Raw genomic sequence first — 19,218 nt, 5'->3', positions numbered from 1 at the left:
CGTTAAAGGTTAACCCTGGGAGCTATATCCAGGCCCCGCCCTCGTATCTATAGCGCTATGTGCGGGGAGTGCGTGTGTAGCTGTGTCATAGTGACCAGGCGGGGCTGGCGCTGTCACTGATGCTTGGGGCTCTCCTCAGTAATAAGGCGCTTGAAGATAACTACCTCATAGCTGGGATTTATAGGGAAGTCCCATAGGTAGCAAAGAGGTGACAGTGGGAAAATGGGCAATTCTCTTAGGATTTGGGGCAATGCTAAGCAGGATGACACATGAGAGGAACATCCCTGTAAGGCAGACCTGGTAAGCCCTAGGGCACTGACAACCTTAGATCGTGTTCATATTGAATGCAGCATTATGTTTGCCTTCAAAAATACTAAATAGGATGTTAGTCAGTCAGGATGTTATGATGCAGTGTCACAAGCCGCACATGACCCAATGCAGGTAACATGACCCAATGCAGGTCACCTGAAACTTCAACCGCTGTGCGATTTGGTTTTTACACCTCAATGTAACTGTAACAAATTTGCATCACCAAGTCACTGACAAATCACACAAATACTTTGGTCACATGACTTAGATGGGATTTGCTGCCACTTGACCAATGTTGCGGTGTAGCCCCGGCCTAAATGTCCTTTTTATGTGATAGGTGATGTGTAAATAGGTGTGCTGGTAATGGTCTCACCATTGGCTTTATTTTCTATATACAATCCTGTTCTGGTCCTGCCATTAGCTCATGTGAGTGCTGATCAGGCTCAATCTCAATACCACACCATCTACTGTGTGGACTGGAAGTGACTTTCTATTGCCCTGTGTGCCAGACTGACATTGAGCATCTCATAGATGTGAATCGAGGAAGTGACTGACATTTGGGCAATAGGGATGATTGAACTGGAACCACCACAAACCGATACAGGAACAATAACGCATCTGTTCGTGTATCTGTTTGCTGTTCGCAAATAAAGTTTGTTGAAACTTTATTATGAATGCATCCAATCAGAAAGCTTGTATGCGTCATAGTTGCCCTGTTAATGCCATATGCCTGTGGGGGAAAGCCTTGGAGAGGCGGGACATGTGACCCTGGTGAATATTAACGTTGATCACACGTCCCACCGTCATTCTGCTGCTGGATAGTGTAGGGAGAGGTTGGTGCTGCAGGCAGGGAGATCTAGGTAGGCCAAAAAAGCTTTAATAACTGCTGAGGGGCTGGTGGCTCAGAACGTCAAGTAGTAGCCAACGATCAGCACTCCAGTAGCCAAGGCGCCCAGGGAAAAGTGAAACAATTCAGATAAGAAATCCCAGTTCTGTCGATAAAGACGCCTGCAGTCAGGGGCGGGCTGGGCCGGGGGGCAGGGTGGCATCTGCCCCCCGGGCCGGCCTTCCCCAGTACATTACAGGGCCGTGCTGAGGCTGCTCACAGCCCCAGCGCTCTCCTCTCTGCCTGTGCTGCAGGGCCGGTCTGTGATGCCAGTTGCAGCTGAAGCTGCTCCCCGCCCCCGTTAAGCCCCGCCCCCTGTGTACCGTCCCATGTTCCTCCTGGCCCGGGACTTCCTGTATTACACAGTGTGGAGAGGAGGAGGCTGCTGCTAACCTCCAGCTACACAGCGTCCTCCAGCTCCAGGCTCCTGCTCCCTGACCATCCCCCTCGTGTCCTGCTCTCTGCTCAGCAGCTATAATGCAGGTACTTCGGGTTGTAGATAGGAGGGAGGTCGGGACAGAGAGGAGAGGGCTGTCTGCTGAGCTGGGCTGACAGAGGCAAACACACACACTAGCATCTGTTCCCCCAACCCCCTGTAGCTGCTGCCCTTTACCCCCTATAGCTGCACCCTCTTCCACAGGCTGCATTGCCCCTCTGCACCTGTAGCTGATATGTACCTCCTAAGGCCGCTGTGTGAGCCTTCCCCCCAGACTGCTGTGTTCTCCCCTTCAGGCTGCTTTGTCTCTCCCCCCCCCCCCCCCCCACTCCATATACACACTTCAGACTGCTGTGCCCCCCCTTCAGGCTGCTGTGCCCCTCCCCCCCCTTTCAGGCTGCGGTTCCCCCCCCCCCCCCCTTTTCAGGCTGCTTTGCCCCCCCCCCCCCACACACACACACACACACACATTTCAGACTGCTGTGCCCCCACACACAGAATGATACACACTCATAGAGAACAATATACGGTCATACAGAACCATACAGATCAAAACGCACCCATACAGAACAATACGCACCCATACAGAACAATATACACCTATACAGAACAATATACACCTGTACAGAACCATACAGCACAATATACACCCATACAGAACAATATACACCTATACAGAACAATATACACCCATACAGAACAATTTCCACTCATACAGAACCATATACACCCATACTGAACATACAGTACAATATACACCCATACAGAACAATATACACCTGTACAGAACCATACAGAACAATATACACCCATACAGAACAATTTACACCTATACAGAACAATATACACCCATACAGAACAATATACACCTATACAGAACAATATACACCTGTACAGAACCATACAGAACAATATACACCCATACAGAACAATATACACCTATACAGAACAATATACACCCATACAGAACAATTTACACTCATACAGAACAATATACACCCATACAGAACAATATACACCCATAAAGAACAATCTGCACCCATACTGAACAATATACACCCATACAGAATATACACCCATAAAGAACCATGCAGAACAATTTACACCCATGCAGAACAATATACACCCATACAGAACCATACAGTGCAATATACACCCATACAGAACAATACGCACTCATACAGAACCATACAGTACAATATACACCCATACAGAACCATACAGTACAATATACACCCATACAGAACAATATACACCCATACAGAACAATATACACCCATACAGAACAATACGCACTCATACAGAACAATATACACCCATACAGAACAATATACACCAATACAGAACCATACAGTACCATATACACCCATACAGAACAATATACACCTATACAGAACAATATACACCCATACAGAACAATTTACACTCATACAGAACAATATACACCCATACAGAACAATATACACCCATACAGAACAATCTGCACCCATACAGAACAATATACACCCATACAGAATATACACCCATAAAGAACCATGCAGAACAATTTACACCCATGCAGAACAATATACACCCATACAGAACCATACAGTGCAATATACACCCATACAGAACAATACGCACTCATACAGAACCATACAGTACAATATACACCCATACAGAACCATACAGTACAATATACACCCATACAGAACAATATACACCCATACAGAACAATACGCACTCATACAGAACAATATACACCCATACAGAACAATATACACCCATACAGAACCATACAGTACCATATACACCCATACAGAACCATACAGAACAATATACACCCATACAGAACAATATACACCCATACAGAACAATATACACCAATACAGAACAATATACACCCATACTGAACATACAGTACAATATACACCCATACAGAACCATATACACCTGTACAGAACCATACAGAACAATATACACCCATACAGAACAATATACACCTATACAGAACAATATACACCCATACAGAACCATACAGTGCAATATACACCCATACAGTACAATATACACACATACAGTACAATACTCACCCATACAGAACCATACAGAACAATATACACCCAAACAGAACCATACAGAACAATATACACTCATACAGAACAATATACACCAATACAGAACAATATACACCCATACAGAACAATTTACACTCATTCAGAACAATACAGAACCATACAGAACAATATACACCCATACAGAACAATATACACCAATACAGAACAATATACACCTATACAAAACCATACAGAACAATATACAGTACACCTATACAGAACCATACAGTACAATATACAGTACACCCATACAGAGCCATACAGTACAATATACACCCATACAGAACAATTTACACTCATTCAGAACAATACAGAACCATACAGAACAATATACACCCATACAGAACAATATACACCAATACAGAACAATATACACCTATACAAAACCATACAGAACAATATACAGTACACCTATACAGAACCATACAGTACAATATACAGTACACCCATACAGAGCCATACAGTACAATATACACCTATACAGAACAATATACACCCATACAGAACAATATACACCCATACAGAACCATACAGTACAATACACACCCATACAGAACCATACAGTACCATATACACCCATACAGAACAATACGCACTCATACAGAACAATATGCACCCATACAGAACAATATACACCTATACAGAACAATATGCACCCATACAGAACCATACAGTGCAATATACACCCATACAAAACAATACGCACTCATACAGAACAATATGCACCCATACAGAACAATATATACCCATACAGAACAATATACACCCATACAGAACCAAACAGTACAATATACACCCATACAGAACCATACAGTGCAATATACACCCATACAGAACCATACAGTGCAATATACACCCATACAGAACAATACACACCCATACAGAACCATACAGAACAATATACACCCATACAGAACCATACAGTACAATATACACCCATACAGAACTATACAGTACAATATACACCCATACAGAACCATACAGTACAATATACACCCATACAGAACCAAACAGTACAATATACACCCATACAGAACCATACAGTGCAATATACACCCATACAGAACAATACACACCCATACAGAACCATACAGAACAATACACACCCATACAGAACCATACAGAACAATATACACCCATACAGAACCATACAGTACAATATACACCCATACAGAACAATACGCACTCATACAGAACAATATACACCCATACAGAACAATACGCACTCATACAGAACAATATACACATTTTGTTGGGTATTTTGGAGCATATTATATAGTAGTCAGTATGTTGGAGGTCACCCAGCTTTCCCAGCATCTTGTAGTCAGTAAAATGGAGGTCACCCAGCTTCCCCAATATCTTTCACTCAGTATAATATGGTCACCCAGCTTTCCCACCATTTTATACTCAGTATATTATGGTCACCCAGCTTTCCCACAATCTTATACTCAGTAAGATGGAGGTCACCCAGCTTTCCCACCATCTTATACTCAGTGGCTGGTAGCCTCGGGGAGCTGCATAGTATATCTATACTGTGCAGCTGAAAACCATATCACCACAATTGTGCTTATTGGTTCCCTTTAAGTAACACTCCAGCCCTTACCTATTATTACCCTCCCCACATCAGTGCAGGGACGGTAGATGGCACCCCGGACCTGTACTTCTGCCAGTGGCGATGTTCCAACAATTCGGGTAACGTCTCCTTCCCTTCTGGTCATTTGTGACAGGGAATTCCTACTGCTCTGTGTGAAGGGGCCAGAAGTCACCTTGTCAATGTAAGTCTATGGGATGGTTCCGTGTCAGCGCTGAGCCGTCCCATATACTTATACAGTAAAGAGATCCCCGACCCCGTCACAGCGAGCAGTAGGAATTCCCTGTTTACAAATGACTGGAAGGGCTGAATGTGTTATCCGAAGTGTGAGAACAGTGCTACTGGAGAAAGTATTGGAGTGGGTGGCATCTACCTTCCCTGCACTGATGTGGGGAGCGTAATAAGTGAGGGCCTAGAGTGGGCCTTGAAGGATGGGCCGCTAGGCGGCTACTCATGGGCCAGTGCTGTGTGCTTGCCCCCCAGGCTAAAATTTGCCAGCCAGCCCCTGCCTGCAGTGAACCATATGTGTGAATAACACAGTCTTCTTAATTGCAAAACTTGAGTGCCGGGATTTTTTATCTGGATTGGCTCAGGACGTCAGTGGGACATAAGGAGGGTGCGAAAAACGTCCACACAATCAGACCTCTGTGAAAAGGTTTTCTAGTGTACTGCCCAAAAAAGCATATGCTGCATGAGAATAACCACTTATGGGCTCATTCAATAGGGTCAGAAGCCAGTGACGTAGCTTTGTCCAGTGTGTATAAAAAAGGCATTCTTCTCTAAATTGAACCACAATTGGGCTTATTCTTAACAGTCGGAGGCCAGTAATATAGTTTGACTCTCTGTACTAAAAAAGAAAAGGATTCTTCTTTCAATTGAACCACAATTGGGCTTATTTAGACCTAGTGGGCCTAAATTTGTCAGCAACCACAAAGTTGTATCTGTCTTGGCTAAATGAATGTGTTATATCTGCATTTTTTTGTCTTTTACCTATACTAAAATGTCTACCAGCTGACAGTATTGTTCCGTTTGTGATAAATGTGTCCAAGCATTTTAAAAGCAGCAGATGATGTAAAGTGTCTGCACTGAACAACTGGAGTGTCTGTGCCACTTCTTAAAGGGAACCAATCATGAGAAAAATACTGATAAAGCTATAAATATGTATCTATATGTTCCTCAGCACTGTTCCCAGGCATATAATTAAATGCTATGAGCATTACCTGTATGTTCAAAAAACATACCTGGTAAAATCTACCAATGTAGGCATGGGGGGGGCGGTCCAGAGATCCTAACTAGTCATGGCTAGTGGGAAATCTTGCCGGCAATCATACCTTCCTGGGAGTGAAAAAAATCAAGTGGAGGGACTGTGGTGAAGTTGCTATAATACGTCTTATAGCCAATATTTATTTACACACAAATAGACATACATACATTAAACACAGACATGTAGTTAACAAACTACAAATGTTTTGGACAAGGGTAAGAAATATGTCTTCACTGTCTCACTCTGCCTATTACTAGGATGGAACCCCCTGGTTTTAGGCGTCCCCAAATTTACCAGGAGGGACTGACCCTGTTCTCGGGTTTTGTTTATCTGTCCCGTCACTGGAGTCTTTTTTCATTGATTAAGATATGTAAATAACGTGAGTGAAAAATGGCAGGTATTCATATAGATTATCTCTCTCATTTTCCCTACTTCCGTTTTCCGTTTTCCAAGGCGTTTCCCTTGATCTGTAGCGACAAGTTCCTTAGGGAATAGGAAGGATGTTTAAAGGGGTAGTGCGGCGGTAAACAATTATTCACAGAATAACACACATTACAAAGTTATACAACTTTGTAATGTATGTTATGTCTCTGAATCGCCCCCTTCCCCGTGTCCCCTCACCCCCACCCGTGTACCCGGAAGTGTTGGTGCGCTATACATATCTGTCACGTGCCGACTCGTCTCCGATCTTCAGTCAGCGATGTCGTCTTCGGCCGAATCCCTCCGTCCGTCCTGAGTTCCGGCCACCCTCTGCCGCGTCATCGGCTGCTCAGCCGCGATTGGCTGAGCATAACTGTGCTCAGCCAATCGCGGCTGAGCATCTGATGACGCTGAAGAGGGCGGCTGGCACTCAGGATGCTCGGAGGGATTCGGGCCGGCCGGCCGAAGACGACATCGCAGACTGAAGATCGGAGACGAGTCGGCACGTGACAGGTATGTATAGCGCACCAACACTTCCGGGTACACGGGTGGGGGTGGGGGACACGGGGAAGGGGGCCATTTACAGACATAACATACATTACAAAGTTGTATAACTTTGTAACGTGTGTTATTCTGTGAATAATTGTTTACCGCCGCACTACCCCTTTAACTGTATGATGTATAACTAGAATATGCCTTTGTCAGGTCAGGTGTCTGATCCAGCAGACATAAATGATAATAAGATAACAATATTCGTCGAGTGGTCGGCTGTGGGGGATACCCCCTAGGTCCTGTTTTTGGCCGGACAGGTGTTCCGAACAAAGTACTGCCCCTTGTTTACAGTAAGGTATTAAGTCCTTCACTGGTTAGATGTGGACGAGTATCCACAGGTCAGCAGGTCAGTATATCGTGCAAGGAGATGCGCTGTAGATAGCTGGGTTGGAGCGGAGCTGCGGTCTTAGGGATGCTGAGTCATCTGCAGGTTGTATGGAGTTCGTGCCAATGGAAGCGCGCCCTCGTGCTATTCTCTTCAGTGTCCCTGGGAGTGGCAGTGTCACAGAGGGGCTGTCCCCAAGCACCAACGCTCCCAGGGAGGCATGATATCCGGCAAGATTTCCCTGATCGCTCATTGAGATCAATGCTGTGTATATAATAGAGCAATGATCCATTATAATGCTCTATTATAATGGTCTGCTGCAGACCATCTACATGGATTGCCGAGCTGGGACCAGCGTCATTCCGACGCTGAGCCCCGGCCGGCTCAGTACAAGGGATCTCCCCTCCGCGATCACATTGCGGGGGTGAGTGGGGGGGGAATTCCCCCCACTAGACACCAGGGAGAGGGGCCACCACCACTATTCAAATGCAGCTGTCAGCTTTGACAGCTGCATTTGAATAGTTAATTAGCAGGCCGCGGCGGCTAATACCCCCCGTCCCTGGCTACACATAGCAACCGGGGACCGCTGGCTGCAGAGAGGGCACACCCCGGAAGCCCTCTCTGTTTACCGTTAACGGCCACATGATGGGTATACCCGTCATGCGTCGTTAAGGGGTTAAGCAGTTCCCAGAATGCAGTACTGGTTCCAGAATGCAATGCTTTCCCTCAGCTGTTTATCAAAGTCCACAGTCCTTGCAGCACCTGCTTTTGGCCGGTCAAAGATGGTGAATCACTCAGGGGATTGGGGGATCCAGCCAAGCCTCCTGTGACATCACGCCCTGTCCCCTGTCTGCATCATCAGCCTGTGCTCATCAAACACACACAATGTGAGACAGAGGCATGTATTTTTTTTGTCTCTTAAGGTGGGAGAGTAGTGGGAGCAGGAGACAATGTGAATTGGCACAGAGGCCATTTTTCTTCACTTCCTGGATTTCTATCAGCTACCAGTGTGGCAGAACCGTACAGATATGGTAATACATTATATAGCTACATCTATATAACTTTTATTGTACTTTTAATAGAGAACAATTTTTTATGTGGAGTTCCCCTTTAAGGATACTTTGGAAAACTGGAACATTCCTTTTGCTTCCTCTATTGGCAGGAAAAATATGGTGAAAAGCCTAATCATCTTGAAAATACTCTACTTCCTCCTAACACTGCCGATTTCCATCCCCTCAGCCTTTTGGACATCATTACGCAACATGATTTCAAAATGTATCTGGAAATCTTTGCGCCCCAGGACAGCTAACTCTACCTTTATCAGACCGGACATATTACCTGACCTCCTCTAACAAAGTCTAACCAGCAGAATCTGCAGTGTACTGCTAGTGGATAAGCATAAGGGGTGGCTATTTAAAAAGTATATATCTGCCCCTTACCGTTGGAAGTGAACATGCTGCGCATGTACTTCTCCTGACTCACTATCACTGTCATTTCAAACATTTTTCTTCCATGTGATAATCTATTTGATTCCTAACTAGAGATGAGCGAACCGGGTTCGGATCGATCGAACCCGAACGTTCGGCATTTGATTAGCAGTGGCTGCTGAACTTGGATAAAGCTCTAAGGTTGTCTGGAAAACATGGATGCAGCCAATGACTAAACCCATGTTTTCCACATAGCCTTAGGGCTTTATCCAACTTCAGCAGCCACCGCTAATCAAATGCCGAAAGTTCGGGTTCGGATCGACTTGAGCATGCTCGAGGTTCGCTTATCTCTATTCCTAACATATTTGTAAATCATTTCATTTAGCAGAAATTACTCACACCAGAAACATACATTTAAACTCATGGCCACTAGGTGTCTCGTTTACTTTTACAATCTGCTTTCCACTGCCTGTTATTAGGGAAATTCCTTGTCTAGTAACAGTTACAGCAAGACAGATTACAGAAAGTGGAGGCCTGGCTTGGCAGGAAAAGGGTAAAAGAGATACCTGTACCTGTGTACCTGTAATCTTTGTCCATTCTCCATCTGCACTCTGTCCATTGTTCATTCTCTATCTATGTAAGCTAAATCAAGGCTTCCTTCCCATCTCAGCAGCAGTATTGGTGCCTAATGCAACCCCTTCCTTGCTGTGCTGATTCTGTGTTCATACAGTCCTGCCTTCAGTGTCTAATCTACACCTTCCTTTAGTCTGCATGTTTGGTCTCAGCAGCATCTCAGTGCTTAGTGTAGCCTCCTTTTTCTTTTAGACACAAATGACATTGATTTATCATGCGGAGGATACCTTATGGGTTTCTGTTGCATTTGCCCTTATTGTTTATTGTTATTACTTTTGTAATAGTCACAATAACAGAAACAAGAAACCACAATATGTGCTGACCTGAAGAAAACAGCTACTCACAACAGGATCAGGTTCACACAAACCTGAACAATCAGCATTTGAATTTGTATCCAAATTTACCAGGCAGTCCTTGTGCGAATGCGGACTTTTACTTTACTCATCTCTACTCATGTGTATGAGCTTTGCACATAGCAAACCGAAAAAAGCAAAGACTAGACATCAATCCAGAGTGCACTCCACTTACTGATTATGAGAAAATACAAATATGTTTTATTAAATTATATTGGAAATCACACAAGACACTACAAAACACAGTTAAAAACAATTAAAAGTTCCAATCAGGAACACAGAAATTCATGGTCTACCCAAATACAAATAATTATCATTGGGTGTATGACCTACAGGGGGTTATAAGCAAATAATGTTGCTACCATGACCCAAAATAGAGATATATAAAAAGATGTATAATGATAAATTACCCAGGCACGACGTGCAGTCAGAACAAATGACTAAGGACACCAGTATCATACAGTGAAAAAATAAATGAAGAGGATCTGTGCCTAATAAATATTCTATCTAAATAATTCAAAAATAAATAATTGTGTTATAAAGCCCACAGAGGCACAGAGCACATATGTATATAAGTCACAATATCTGTAGAGAATGAGACAAAAAAAAAACTGCACAGAAAAGAAAACCATATCAATTATATCACCCAATCAAAGAAGTGATGAGTGGTGCCTGGGTAGAAAAAAAAAGGGGGGGGGGGGGGGTCATGGGGCAAACACCCCTGAGAGGAAAGCTCCACGCATATCGTCACCTCTTTTCTGTGCAGTTTCTTTTTTCTCATTCTCTACAGATATTGTGACTTATATACATATGTGCTCTGTGCATCTGTGGGCTTTATAACACAATTATTTATTTTTGAATTATTTGGATAGAGTATTTATTAGGCACAGATCCTCTTCATTTATTTTTTCACTGTATGATACTGGTGTCCTTATATATTTCTATTTTGGGTCATGGTAGCAACATTATTTGCTTATAACCCCCTGTAGGTCATACACCCACTGATAATTATTTGTGTTTGGGTAGACCATGAATTTCTGTGTTCCTGATTGGAACTTTTAATTGTTTTTAACTGTGTTTTGTAGTGTCTTGTGTGATTTCCAATATAATTTAATAAAACATATTTGTATTTTCTCATAATCAGTAAGTGGAGTGCACTCTGGATTGATGTCTAGTCTTTGCTTTTTTCGGTTTGCTATGGTCATTACCTAGGCATTTGAGTGGCACCCCGTTTCATAATTATTCAGGTAGAGCCCCCTGTTTTGTTTTTTCATATGAGCTTTGCACAAATATTTTAAACTTATTTATACCAAAAACTGGCATAATCACATTGATAAATCCTCCTTGAAGTTAAAAAAAATGTTACACTACTCTCTGTAAGTGCCTGTTTGTGTTTTTCCTAATACGAAAAGGAACAGGACTTTCCCAGATTTACTCGCAGAACCAGCTCTGAGGATGAGTTTGCAAAAATGTAAAGCTATGAAGCCTGGTCTTGTCACCTTCAAAGTGTTTTGTCAATTGCCAAGTATTGCAGGAAATGGCTTTGTATTTACAAACCTCACTTGTCTCAGGACATGCCAACCTTCTTTTTCTTTTTTTCTATCTTACAGCCAAGGAAAACACAAAGGGGGATATTTACTAACAAATCTAAAAACACGATTTTGTCAAAGATGTTTTGGCATAATTTCAAATCTCTGGTGTAAGAACTCTACCTCTAGTGCAGTTATGGAATGGGTGTATAGCGAGTGCACTACTTGGCTGGCACCAAATGACCTAATTAGTATGTATAATTAGTAGGCTCTCTAGCAATACCCCTAAAATATTATCTCGAAGTATAATTAAATCACAAGTAAATATGTATATATAACACTTTATCTAAATCAAAATTAAAATTCATAAAAACATATAAACAAATGAACATGTAACTACACGCTTACAAAAAAAAAATAAAAAATCTCTGTATATAAATCTCATGCGGTTGCAAATGGTATAATACAGGATATAGGCTTGATTATTTGTAGGTTAAAATACATATAATGCGGTTGAAATTAATATAGTACGGTTAAGTCCGCATGTAGTTGTTGCATACGGTACGGTTAAAACCGCATGCGACTAGTGCAGGGCCCTTGCAAGTCGCCGCGGTTTATTACTACTATATTTGATCAAGTCAGTTATCACTGTTCTGTTTCAGTTCAATATAAATTGCAACAGTTAGTGGCGCTTATTAGCGTTTTCACAGAAATATGGTAAAATAGATTCGGTGGAAATCCACCTCTCACCGGTCTGAAGACTCTGATTCTATGAGGTCTGCGGCACTGCTCAGCTCTTTCCTCAGTAATGAGTTGCAACTCATTACTGAGGAAAGAGCTGAGCAGTGCTCTGAAACGCGTATAAAGAGTTGCTACTACTATTGAATAGATTGCGGAAATATACTGCCATAACCACCTACCACCGGTCCCATAATTTATTAGCTCACAGCATAGTGAATGCATACAAATACTCCTATGCTGACAGAGAACACGGGAGCAGCTCTTAAGGGTAAACACCCATCTGATGTCAGGAGAGACAACCGAGCACTGAGCATTCAGCTCCAAACCGGACAGTACTCTAAACAAGACCCCGTGCACGCGACACGAGGAACACTGAACATGAGGAGAGCTCCTGACAACATCTTCAAGTAAATAACCCTCTGTCTGCTCCCACCAGTCTGCGGCCGCAGACCTCATAGAATCAGAGTCTTCAGACCGGTGAGAGGTGGATTTCCACCGAATCTATTTTACCATATTTCTGTGAAAACGCTAATAAGCGCCACTAACTGTTGCAATTTATATTGAACTGAAACAGAACAGTGATAACTGACTTGATCAAATATAGTAGTAATAAACCGCGGCGACTTGCAAGGGCCCTGCACAGATAAGGTGAAGACAGTCCAAGGATTGCCTGGATAACATGTAAACAACCACAGGCTTTATCCATGTTTGCCAGACAATCTTTGGGCGAAAGCACCCAAAAATGTTTTCATGTTCACACTGTAAATAATATTTTTGGGGTTTCATCATACTTTTATGGTAAATTGAAAGGTGCTATTACCATGTACACTTGTTCACAACAAAAAATAAGCCCTTACATGGTCCCATAGATGGAGAAATAAAAGCACAATGACACTTGCTATGGCGAGGAGGAAAAAAACAAAAATGGAAAAGTGAAAATTGGCCTAATCCTTAAAGGGGTAGTGCGGCGTTTTTCTATTTCTGCTTAACATACATTACAAAGTTATATAACTTTGTAATGTGTGTTAATAAGCTGCCTGGCCCTGTTCCCCCCCCGACCCCTAAATGTCATCACAGCAGGGGGTGGTCCTGGTCTCCTTCCTCTTCGCTGTCTTACACAGCAGTGAATGGGTGAGGAAAAGGCACATGGCACCAGCAGCCTTTTCATTGGCCGGAGCGCATCACATGGCTTCCAGCTTGCTCAGCCCTGATGGGGCCTACTATGGAGGCAAAGTGAGACCTAACTACTATATGGGGGCTCAGAGAGGCCTTTAAGGAGTATTTCAGCAAAAAGATGTTTTCTTTCAAAGCAGCTGGTGTCAGAAAGTCTAATTTGTAAAAGTGATGTGTAACTTACTTAGTTAAAAATCTCCAGTCTTCCAGTACTTATCAGCTGCTGTTTGCCCTACAGGAAGTGGTGTATTATTTCTAGCCTGACAGAATGCTCTCTGCTGCCACCTCTGTGCATGACAGGAACTGTCCAGAGCAGTAGCAATTCCCTATAGAAAACCTCTCCTGCTCTCCAGACTGGAAAGATTACACCACTTCTGATAATTACTGGGACTGGAGATTTTTTAATAGAATTAAATGCAAATCTGTGGCACTTTCTGGCACCAGTTGATTTGAAAGAATTATTTTTTACTGAAGTACTCCTTAAATATTATATGGGCAGCACAGTGAGGACTATCTATAATATGGAGACACAGGGATCTAACTATTATATGGAGGTGCAGAGGAGCCAAACTAGAATATAGTTGCAGAGAGGAGACCTAACTACTTTATAAAAGCACATAAGGTGCCTATATTGAGGCAAAGTGGGGCCTTACTACTATATGGAGGCACAGAGCAGGTTAACTGCACTTTTAGTGTCTCCCACTCCCACACCACCTCCTCTCCTCGTCCCCTTACTGTTGGTGTTCCCCAAGGCTCTGTACTCGGGCCTCTTCTCTTCTCCATCTACACCTCTGGCCTGGGACATATCATAGAATCCCATGGCTTCAGGTACCATCTTTATGCCGATGACACTCAGATCTACCTCTCTGGTCCAGATGTCACCTCTTTGCTATCCAGGATTCCAGAGTGTCTATCGGCCATATCCTCCTTCTTCTCCTCCCATTTTCTAAAACTCAACATGGACAAAACAGAACTTATCATCTTTCCCCCATCTCGCTCCACCCCGCCTTCTAATCTGTCAATCACTATCAATGGCTGCACTCTGTCCCCTGTCCCCCAAGTTCGCTGCCTTGGGGTCACCTTTGACTCTGCCCTGTGCTTTAAACCACATATTCAGACCCTGACCACCTCCTGCCGCCTTCACCTCAAAAACATTTCCAGAATCCTCTCTTTCCTAACCCCTGACTCCACCAAACTGCTGGTACATGCTCTCATTATCTCCCGCTTGGACTACTGTAACATCCTCCTCTCTGGCCTTCCAGCTAACTCCCTTGATCCCCTCCAGTCTATCCTTAACACTGCTGCCTGACTAATCCACCGTTCCCCTCGCTTTCCCTCAGCCTCTCCCCTCTGCCAATCCCTCCACTGGCTCCCCATTGCCCAATGCGTTCACTTTAAATTGTTGACCATGACATACAAGGCCATCCACAACCTGTCCCCCTCCGTACATCTCTGACCTGATAACCCGCTACCGTCCCTCACGCAACCTTCGATCCTCCAGTGACCTCCATCTGCGCTCCCCCCTTGTTCGTACCTCACACAACCGCCTCCAAGACTTTGCCCAAGCCTCCCCCATACTCTGGAACTCGCTACCCCGACACATCCGTCTCTCATCCACCATCAAGTCCTTCAAAAGTAACCTGAAAACCCACCTCTTCAAACAAGGCTACAACATACAATAACTCTGCATCACACTTGAATGGCTGCACTTTACCTCCTGTTTCTCTCCCTATACCCTATAGATTGTAAGCCCTCGCGGGCAGGGTCCTCTTCCCCCATGTACCAGACTATCTTTTGCCTTCATGTAATGTTTTCTAAACTTGTATTGTTCCTGCCTGTTGCCTATCTATCTATCTATTGTATAGCGCTCTGGCATTAAGGGCGCTTTATAAATAAATAATAATAATAATAATAATAATAATAACTACTATATGGAGGCATAGCAGGTGCCTATTCTTATGGAGCAAAATTGGGCCCTTACTACTATAAAGAGGCACTGTGCATCTTCTATATAGAGGCACAGAGAGGGCTTATCTACTATAAGAGGACACAGATGAGAACCTTTCAGCTATGTGAGGGCAGAGAGTGGGCCTAAGTACTATTTGAGGGCCAAAGTTGGGCCTAAAAACTATATGAAGACACCAAATGGGCACTGTTACTGTGTGGAACAATATGGATAGGGAGTTTGTAAAGAGGTGAGGATGGCGCTGGAGCAAAGAGCCTAAATTGTTTGAAAGACTCTACTGAGATAAAGCATTGCAAGGAGGAATCTTTTTTATGGCTGGGCCAGATGGAGAATTAAAGGAAAAGTGCGTGAACACTACAACTCCCAGCATTTACTGACAGTCTGCAGCCTCAGGATGTGCTAGGATTGCCGGCACTGTAGAAGGAATTATTGTTTTACCTTCAGGACTTATGGTTAAAATGTTCCTAAAAGCTTTTGAACCACACATTGCAACCACTTGGAGCCTGTACACAACCCTCAGTTCACCTTTTTGTGTTTATAAAGGGTTGTCCTCTTAGAAACTGTTATCATACCCTGAACGCTTCATGTGCTTAGGGCATTCTGAGAGTTGTAGTTTGACTAAAAGCTTATTATTCACTTTTTCAAGGGAGTTGTGGACACAGATACAGTTGAATCCGGGATAAAACCGGGTCAGAATGGTGTTTCTCACTTGTTCCTAATTAATGGGCCCCTAGGATCAGTTCCACTGTTAGGGCCTAGGTACCCCAGATTGACACTTTGAATTGACATATCTTTCTCTAGTCCAGGGCACATTAATGGGACACATCCCTGATGGTTTGTGGCAGGGGAGGGGTTTACTGCCTCTAGCTCTAGTGGTCTAGGGCAGAGATGATTAGCTACAGGGTGACCAACCCTTTCCCCTGCATTCCATCCCCTTGAGCTCCTTAGTGCAATGTAGTGTCCTGGTACCAGTGGCCCACTACGTTTTGTGTTACCTAGGTACTAGGTAACTCTGTCAGGTGTCACACAAAGGGGATGGGGTGTGCATTTTCACCACTTGTTGTCTCTCCCTTGTTTGTATGAGCATGGCTGAAGGAAAGAGGTAAACTTTGCTGTTTCAAATTTTGCACTTTGGCGGGTTTTTGCACTTACGCTGTTTACCGTGCAAGATCAGGAATGTGATACTTTAATAGTTAGGGTGATTACGCATGCAGCGATACCAAATATGTTTTTTTTTTTTATTTATAAAATGGAAAAAAAGGGGTGACTTATTAGTGGAAGAGGAATTTTTTTATTACACAGCACTGATCTCCTATTGAGATCAATGTTGTGTATATAATATGGTAAACATATTTTCAAAGCATTTTTGGTGACATTTTTTCTAATTTTTCATTTTTGTCTATATTATAAAATAATCCTGATAATTTATAGTTTTTATTCTCACGACTGTGGCTAAAACTCAGCTTCAATTTGTATCTGTAGTGATAAGGGGAGGCTGCTCTAAGGGGAGGCTGCTCTAAAGTGATCTGTACAGCATTGCAGCGACATGTGACACTAGTAGCTAGTGGAGACAATAGAAGCTCCCTGTGGAATGACAAATGGAAAGGGTGGAGGTTCAAAAAAGGACCGCGGCAACTGCATGCCTGTGTCGGGCTGTTGATGTTAAAAAACAAAAAAGCGATGTACTAGTAGAACATTCGCTTTAAGGATATGTACATTTCACAGTGGTATTCCTACCTAGTAATTTATAGCATGTACCATAAGTTTCTGACATATACAGATCCCACCTCATCCTGAAATAAAGGGTCCCCCAGGCCCTTAGCAAGCTTGCTTGCAGTTACTAGAGGTGGTGGAAAGCAGAAAACAGGCAAACAGGCTTTTTTACACAGTTCACATAACGCTCATGGGTGTTTATGGGAGTTGCATGAACATCACACTGCTATTTATGCTGTTTCCATGATTAAGGACTTACAGAAACAGTGTACCTTGTAGAACAACACTGTTTGTGCAACTCCCATGAACCTCTATGGGAGTTATATCACCTAAGAAAAACGGCAGCATTAGTGGCCAAAACTATGCCAATGAGGCCAGAGGGGCCCACAATTTCCAGAGTTAGGACCCACATTTATGGAATATTCTGTGGATGTGTCATAAATGTACAAATGGGAATAACTCTTTTAGAATCAGTTACCTGAGAGAGAGATAATGTTCTTTGTGCATTTTGTTTATTACAGAAGCAATGCTCCCAGGGTAAATAAAGTGATACAATCAAAAGAAGGGACCGAAAGAGAGAGGGACCCTGCTTTTATCTCCTACTCATATGATCTCCTAAGCAGTCCGGTATGTATATTTGGCAGTTTATCTATTAGGATGTGCATTCTCTGTTTTTGTACTACCCTAGTATATTAGCTATATTCCTTTATCCCAGCACAGATTTGTTGAATATTATTCTTCCATTATTGAACGTTGCAATTATTGGCTCTTCATGATCTTACAACATGTTGGTTCCTTTTCTGCATATTATGATGTGATTCAAATATATTTTTGATAATCACTAGTCTTGCCCTATGTATGTTGCTGTCACCTTTATTGTTATGACACTATTTACTGCTAATTTTGCATTCTATGTAACTGCACAATATGATTTAAGTATACCACCTAATATATATTTTAACATATGTATAGGTGAGGTTCTGGATTCATGTTTTCCCTTTATTTCTCAATATTTGTTTACTTTTTCATAGATCTCAAGATCTTAGAAGACTGAAATTTTTAACAATTTGATACAATTTGAAAGCAATTGTGGATTTAAAGAACTGACAGTTAATTCAGTGGACTTCAGATCAGCATCAGAAATTTCCAGGCTGAAATTATCATGTGTCAGATTTGAATATGTTTCCAATACAGTGTGGATTTATCCTGAAATTAACCTTTAGGCCATGTTCACACAATGTATGTTGAGCATAAATCACGGCCGTTGTTGCAATTTGCTAAACATATGTTGTATGTGAATAAATGGAATCCCGGTCAGAGTGTATACACACAGTATATGCTCCGGCCAGGATTCCATCCGGCCGCACGAAAAACTGACATGTCATTTTTGTGCAGCCGCTCTTCATTGAATAGCGGCCACACAGAATATGCTCCGGCCGCTATCTGGTGAATTGGGATTCAGGTGGATACGGGTGCGCCAGCATTCACATTCACCAGAAATTAAGATCATTCGGCCTTGATCTTCAGTAACACTGGCCATTCTGTGACTCGGCCGAGTCAGAGAACGGCCAGTGTTATACGGCATGTTAACTTTAAACCTTGAGGCTATGTTCATACTACGTATTTGACCAGCCATTTCGTGACTCCGGCCGGGTCACGGAACGGCCAGTCTCAGCCCGGATCATCACGGCCGGTACTTAAGTACCGGCCGGATGATCTTTCCTCCGTGGAGCTCTGATGCGGGCGCATCAGCGCGCGCCCGCATCAGAGCTTCCCATAGCACAGAGTGAAGCAAGCGGCCGGA

At 43.1% G+C, this 19,218-nt stretch overlaps 1 long non-coding RNA gene across 1 annotated transcript; it reads left to right on the top strand.

Annotated features, from left to right (window-relative positions):
* Positions 1-167: 167 nt before the first annotated feature.
* On the top strand, positions 168-18,881 carry LOC138776562 (uncharacterized). Its single transcript, XR_011360741.1, has 3 exons — positions 168-300; positions 17,936-18,041; positions 18,446-18,881. It is a non-coding gene; the product is annotated as an uncharacterized lncRNA (long non-coding RNA).
* Positions 18,882-19,218: the final 337 nt, after the last annotated feature.

This window comes from Dendropsophus ebraccatus, chromosome 1 (genome assembly GCF_027789765.1).
Source record: "Dendropsophus ebraccatus isolate aDenEbr1 chromosome 1, aDenEbr1.pat, whole genome shotgun sequence".
Classification (NCBI taxonomy): Eukaryota; Metazoa; Chordata; class Amphibia; order Anura; family Hylidae; genus Dendropsophus; species Dendropsophus ebraccatus.
Note: the sequence above shows the minus strand (reverse complement) of the source record. Positions and strands in the feature narration are given on the sequence as shown.